Source organism: Heterocephalus glaber, unplaced genomic scaffold (genome assembly GCF_053883595.1).
Source record: "Heterocephalus glaber isolate CG9 unplaced genomic scaffold, H.glaber_assembly_v1.0 deba00001606, whole genome shotgun sequence".
Taxonomy (NCBI): Eukaryota; Metazoa; Chordata; class Mammalia; order Rodentia; family Bathyergidae; genus Heterocephalus; species Heterocephalus glaber.
This window is the reverse complement of record NW_028258377.1, coordinates 38,372,009-38,379,231: the sequence shown is the minus strand read 5'-3', so window position 1 is coordinate 38,379,231 and position 7,223 is coordinate 38,372,009. Positions and strand designations below refer to the sequence as shown.

Genomic DNA, 7,223 nt, shown 5'->3' with positions numbered 1-7,223 from the left:
GGGTGGGGATGGGGTTGGTTAGTGACGTCTCCGGTGTGGGTTGTGGGCTTCCGTGGTGACCTGGGTTTTAAGGATGACTGCAGGGAAGAAGATTCTCGAACAAAGGCAATAAATATTTACAAATATAGGAAGGAGTGTTCCCAAAACTCGAAGTGGTCTGGAGAATAAAATACAAGCGGATTGTACAGCCCTTAGATCATCAATTGAAATAATGGCGTTGGCAAACCATAGACTGCAAGCATTGTTCTGTATTTTATGTATTTCAGAGGAATGTTTTCTATGTTGTTTTGTTTTGGTGAGACAAGTTCTCACTATGTAGTTCAGGCTGGTCTCGAACTTGGACTACCCTCCTGCCTCAGCCTCCGGAGTGCTGGGACTACAGGCATGTGCCACCACACCCTGCTCAGAGGTCTGTTTTTTGTTTGTTTGTTTGTTTTTTGTTTTTTTTTTTTGTTTTTTGGGTACCGGGGATGGAACTCCGGTCCTTGCGCTTACACAGCAGGCGTCGAAACCACCGAGCTAAATCCCCGGCCCTCAGAGGACTGTTTTAAAGGCCAAATGAGACTATGTAAGTGCAGCTGGAAAAGGACTACAAAAATATATTTTAGCAGCAACTACATTTAGTGTCAGCTCATGGAGATACTTTCTTAGAGCCACATTCTCTGAAATAAATGGGCCGGGCATGGTGGTGCACTCCTGTGTTCCCAGCACTCTGGGACTTCAAAATAACAGACTGTATAAAGTTATTTATAATGACAAATAACACCTTTCCATATAAGGTATGAGTTCAACTATTCTAAATATCTTTAGGAAACATAGACATATCACCACCACCAAAATGTATTTCCAACAACTTACTTATCAACAATTGAAACTTTCTTCTAGTTTTCTAAAATGCCAGTCAAAACATCTTTCCGCCTTGGCCTGCCTGAACCATGAGATAGATGCCTTGCTGATGAGCTTACAAATATTGCTTAGGAAATACAGTGGTTTTGCCCTTCTGACTTGCATGTTTCTATAGTTTTATCGATAAATTAACATTTTGCGTTGCCTACATGCCGGCTTGTCCTTCTACTTACTGGAATGCCTGTGAAAGTGACTGGGGGAGGCTGCCAAGAAGTGCTGAAGCTGCTGGCCTTGGGGCTGAACTTGGCTGACCCGGAGTGGTCACAGGGGCGTGGCCCGGTGAGCGTGCACGGTGTGCACGAGGTGGAGCGTGGTGGGAGCCGAGCGGCTCAATGGTGTCATCCCCTTAGCGTCGCTTTTGGCACAAGGAGTTTCTGTTCTGCTTGAATTGGGGATGGGAAGGTCCGGGCCCTGGACACCCACCCCGCCTCCTTCCAGGACCGCTGCGGCCTCATTTGGCTGCACAGGAGGGCTTCGAACCGACAGGCGGGTTGACAAGCTGGTCAGTACCATTGCTGCTGTCACCTTGTCCAGGTCTAGTTCCTCTGAAGACTTTCTTGCTGGACGCGCATCAATATTGGAAGAAACAACTTTTCGTTTTTGCTCAAGGAGACAGCTGGATCGAGTGTTTTCTTTCTCGTGGTCAAGGACCCGGTTGGCTTCCTTGGCGTCTCCCATTTTCGTATCTTCCTCCATGGCCAAGGGGAACAGGTGATGAGACATTTTCTTACCGGAGTCACGGTTAAAGACCTCAGCATGAGATGTAAAGGTCACCTCCGGCTTGATGCTCCCCACTTTCAGACCCCAGGTAGGGCCCTGGGGAGCGGCCCGGTCGGAGGACCACCAGACGCTCCTCGCCATCCTGGTCATCTCCGTCCACCACCTCCTCGTCTTTGTCGTCGTCCTCCTTGTCATCCTCCTCCTCTGCGCCCCCTCGGGGCTTCTCCTCCAGGCGTCCGAGCCCCTGCGCTGCGGGGCCGTGCTCCCCCCCCCCCCGCCCTCCTCTTCCTCCTCCTCGCATCGCAGGGCCAGCAGAATTCTCAGCTTCTGGTATAGTGAACAAAACTTCTACTTTTCATAAATTACAGTATCTAGTCTTCAATATTTGTATTTTATAGCAACAGAACAGGGACAAAGACAATGTCAAATGAGCATAAGTACTTTAAAGAAAGATAATTGAGGCTGGACGTGGTGGCACATGCCTGTAATCCCAGCACTCTGGAGGCAGAGGCAGGAGGATCGCCATAAGTTCGAGGCCACCCTGGAATACATAGCAAGACCTTCTCCCAACCGCCCCCCCACCCCCACCGAAAAATTGAAGCTGGGAGACTGAGAAGGGAGAATCACAAGTTCAAGGCCAGCCTTAGACATAACATGACCTTGTCTGAAGAAGAGGGTGATTGTTCACTGTAAGAGGGGAGGTGATTAGTTGTGGGAGTTGCAGAAGGTGATAATGTGACCTTTGAGCGCATCTTGTTCTTTAAATCTTACTCAAATATGGGTACAGTGGGGCCTTGGGCTTGCCTATAACCCCAGCACTCTGGGAGGCTGAGGCAGGGGGATCACAAGTTCAAGCCCAGCCTGGGCAGTTTAGCAATTCAGCGAGAGAGACCCTGTCTCAAAATAAACAGTAAAAAAGGGTTGGGGAGGTAACTCGATGTGAAGGTTCTGGTTTCAAACCCTAATACCATACTAAATCAATAAAATCTCACTAGGTATTCTGTTTTCTAGCTAGGTTTTTTTCGTTTCTCAGTGTATTTACGTAGGGATTTCCCATATCACTAGGTAGAGACCTGAGGCAGGAGGGGGCTGAGGAAAGTCTGGAGAAAGAAGGAAGGCCCCCCCTGGGGGTGCTCGCTTTTGGGGGATTAGACCTCCCTTCTGAGTTAAGCATTAGCCCCAGAACAGGATATCCCAGTCCAAATACAATGGGAGAAAGTAACCAGGTAACTTGTACACAGGAGTCTCTTCCACAGCCCTTGACCAACCCCACCCTAATTACCACCCCATTGACCCAGCTAATTCCAACTCACCATGGGCCTTGGACGCCTGAAGGTCCCTCCAAACACCATAAAATGACAAAATGTCTCCTGACCCAGGGCAGTGCCCAGCCAACCTGCACATTGGCAGGGGTCAAGTCCAGACCAGTCCTTCAATCCTGCCTCAAACCCTGATGCTTAAAACCTCAGCACCAATCCCGCTAGGACTGTGAGCTCGTCTCCCTGGGTGACTCCTGTCCTGTGGGGTGGATTTTCACTTTCCAAGACATTCTTTGATCTTGCTGCTCCTTTTGGGTGTCCTGCTCAGTTCTCCGTTCGGAGCATCAAAAGCCTGTACAAGCCCCCAATCTGGTTACTGACCTAGTTCATTCCTTTGTCTATTCGTTGTATGGATTATATAGATATTCCATAATTTATCCACCAGTACCTTACTGCTGGACGATTAAATTATTTATCACTATGATGGAAGAAACAGATTTTTAAACCCTGAGTCAAGTTTTTTTTGTTTTTTTTTTTTGGTACCAGGGATCGAACTCGGGTCCTTAGTTTGTGAGGCAGGCGGTGGAACCACTGAGCTAAATCCCCAGCCCCTGGCTCAAGTATTTTTGTAAAATGATTTCCTAGATGTGGAATTGCTGGGTAAAAACATATGCCCACGTTGAATTTTTCTGTTTTTAAGACAGGGCCCGCTAAATTGATAAGTTACCCAGCCGGGGCATGAATTTGCAATCCTCTTGCCTCAGCCTCCCAGTGCTAAGATTATGCCACCACACTTGATTTGGGTCTAACCTGTTTAAAGGGGAACAGTAATGCCTATCAAGATCAAAAGTAGGGCCGCGGATGTAGCTCAGTGGTGCCGTACCTGCCTGGCAAGCAAAAGGCCCTGAGTTCAATCCCTGGTAAACCAAAAACTAAAAATAACTAACATCAAAAGCAGAGCTGGGCATAGTGGCACATACTTGTAATCCCAGCACTCTAGGTGGCCAAGGCAGGACAATCATAAATTTGAGCAATTTGGTCACATAGTGAGATCCTGTCTCAAAATGAAAATTTTTTGAAAGAACTCAGAATGTAGCTCAGTCCAAAAGCCCTGGGTTCAACCTTTAGTACTATAATAAATAAATAAGTTGGTTTTATCCAAACTCACTTCCTTGCTAGACTTGAGGATGGATGGTATTGTTAAATGCTGCCTATTTAGTAAGCTAATAAAATATATTACTGGCTTATGGAGGGTAAGTATTTTCTGTATGTTCGCTGTTAAGTTAAACTTACTTGGGTCTGAGACTGTTTCCACACCCTCAGTCCTTATGTAAGGAACTGCAGCCTAACTTGGAACCCAAACAAACTGAACCCCTGTGAGAAATGTGTTCACTTGTCCAGACCCAGAGAATGGACTTGAGGCGAGAAGAGAGTGAAGAATGAAGCTTTAACTCTGGTCTCTGAGGACGAGGCACACCAGGTGCTCACAGCTCAAGAGCACTTTAAACCCGGCATGAAGGGCCTCCCTCTTTTCCCTCATTGGCTGAGTGCTGGGTGGGGACAATCTTCCCCAATGCCACCTGTGTGCTCCCGGGTCCCCCTGCCAATCTGCCTTTGCATTTCTTCATGTTGTCTGTTCTTTACTGTGGGACTTTCTCAGAAGATGTTCCTGTTTAGCTGAACTTGTACCTTGGGCTTACTATGTTTCTACTTAGCCTTAGCTATCATGTCTACGATTTTTTCTTTTCTTTCTTTCTGTTTTTTTTATCCCTAAGAATTGCAAAAGTTTATTTCTTTGATTGCCTTTATCGGGCCCAGTGGCACCGCACCTCCCTTGCAAGTGCAAGGTCCTGAGTTCAATCCCCGGTACCAAACAAACAAAAAACAAAAAAGATTGCCTTTATTACAAATTTGAAATCTGGAGCTGGGGATTTAGCTCAGTGGCACCATGCCTGCCTTGCAAGCGCAAGGTCCTGAGCTCGATCCCTGGTACCAAAAATAATTAAATTAATAAAAATAAAATCTGGAGAAGCCCTATTCCCACCCAAATCCTTGAAAAATATGGATAGAATAGCCAAGTTTTTCTTTTTTCTTTTCTTTTTTTTTTTTTTTTGATACCAAGGATCGAGCTCACACCTTGCACTTGCCAGGCAGGTGTGGTGCTGCTGAGCTACATCCCCAGCCCAAGTTTTTCATTTTAAAAGGTCATATTGAAAATGGTCAGCTGGGCGTGGTGGCGTAGGCCTGTAATCCCAGCCCTTGGGCTGAGGCAGGAGGATTGCTGGGAGTTCGAGGCCAGCCTGGGCTACACAGTGAGTTCAAGGCCAGCCCCGACTACACAGAGAGACCCTGTCTCGAAAAGAAAAGAAAAAGGAAATGGTCAAAGATGATCTCCATATGCATTTGTCCAACATCTAAGAAGCAGTGAAATTGTCAAGCAGCCAGGATTGGTAAGATCACTCCATGGTCCCGAATTGAGAGTTTAAATTCCTCCGAATAACAGGAAGTAGTAAAGTTTCTATGGCCCAACAAGGGACAACTGCCCGTTCAACTTCACCTGACAGCGACCGCATCCGTCCCTCTCCCTTTTTGGGTTTATACGTAGGCTCTTCTCTTCTTTTCATTATGAAGCTTATTGGACCAGGGATTTAGCTCAGTGGTTCTTCCGCCTGCCTCGAACGCACAAGGTCCTGAGTTCGATCTCCAGTACAAAAAGTAAATAAATTAAAAAATAAAGCTTATTGGAAACTTTGGAAAATCTAAATACACTGAATTATATGTGATTGAAGTTTCAATGAAAGTGCCTGATTGTTGTTCATAAACCCTGATTTCACAGAAAGTTAGAGGAAAAATGAAGTCAGAGAAGAGGGGCTGCAGGACAGAGATGGGGCTGGACCTGCAGGTCATCCCCAGAGGCCATCGGTCTGGTCTAACTGTGAGCCATGCTGTGCTACAGGTCACTGCCCAATTGCTGGGAATGTGAGTCAACTGGCAGAGCATACCCACACCCTTCTAACACCCCCGCCCGAGAGATCTTTGTTATTGCTGCAGACCTTAGCCTGAGGGAGCCCCAGAAGCAGGATCTCTAGAGTTTTTTCTTAACAAAGGCTTTCTTTCTAGTTTATTCCTCCCCAAGGTCCTGGTTGCTTAGAGACTAAATGCACGAGCATTGCTAGGCTCCGTGGCACATGCCTGTAGTCCCACCACTCAGGAGGCTGAGGCAGGATTATCTCCAGTTCCAGGCCAGCCTGGGCTATATAGTGAGTTCAAAGCCAGCCTGAAGTACACAGTGAGCACTTGCCTCAAAAAAATCAAAAATATGGCCAGGTTATAGTTCAGCAGCAAAGCGCCTGCCTGTCAAGCGCAAGGCACTGAATTCAATTCCCGGTAACAACATAAATAAACAGATCAATAAAATAAATGCATGAACTTTGTCATGTGTTTAGACCTTTTCATTTTTTGAAGCAGGGTCTCTCTATGTAGTCCAGGTTGGCTTCAAACTCTGGGACTCAAACCGGGATTACAGGTGTGGACCACCACGCCCAGTGCCCGGCGGTGTTCAGACCATTTAACTGCCAGTGATTTTTCCACCCAGAGTTAACTCATTCATCCTGAAAATGGACCGTTTTAAGTTTCTTTTTCTTACAACACCTAACTTGGGATTTTTTCAGTTGATTTGTAAATATTTTAATATTTTATATCAAATATAATATTTAATATAATTATGTCTTTTGTATATTACAGTTTGTTTCCTATCTTGTCTGTCATATTTTAACTGTGTGACCATTTACTCTGTGTGGAGGACTGAATTTTTTATATTTATGTAGTGGTACTAGTACTGGGTTCAAACTGAGACCTTGCATGCCCTAGGCAAATGCTCTACAACTAGGCTGCACCCTGCACTTGTGAGGCAGGCGACAGAACAACTGAGCTAAATCCCCGGCCCCAATAATCATTTTTAATAATCTTTTTCTTTGTGTGTTCTTACATTTGGCTCATACTTATAATGGCCTTTAAGTCCCAAAGTTATTAAAATACTTTCTTATAATTCTTTAATTACAGTTATAATAGTTTTGTTTCTAGGTTATACTCCTTAATTCTAATTTTTTATTCTAATTTTTATTTAATTGCGATACTACTTATTAAATAATCTATTAATTTTCTATTGGCTTGACATGGCATGCTCATGCACTAAAAATGTGCAAATTTAGTTTGTTTGAACTTTGTGCTTTCCTCCAAGGATCTGTTTGTACCACTGTTTTAGTTACCATGGTTTTATAGGATTTTTTTATATCTAGAAAGGCAAATCCCTCCTAATTAATTCTTTTCTCATTTATT

At 45.1% G+C, this 7,223-nt stretch overlaps 1 pseudogene; it reads right to left on the bottom strand.

Annotated features, from left to right (window-relative positions):
* Positions 1 to 1,167: 1,167 nt before the first annotated feature.
* On the bottom strand, positions 1,168 to 1,602 carry LOC147823012 (zinc finger protein 704 pseudogene; annotated as a pseudogene).
* Between the last annotated feature and the right edge of the window lie 5,621 nt (positions 1,603 to 7,223).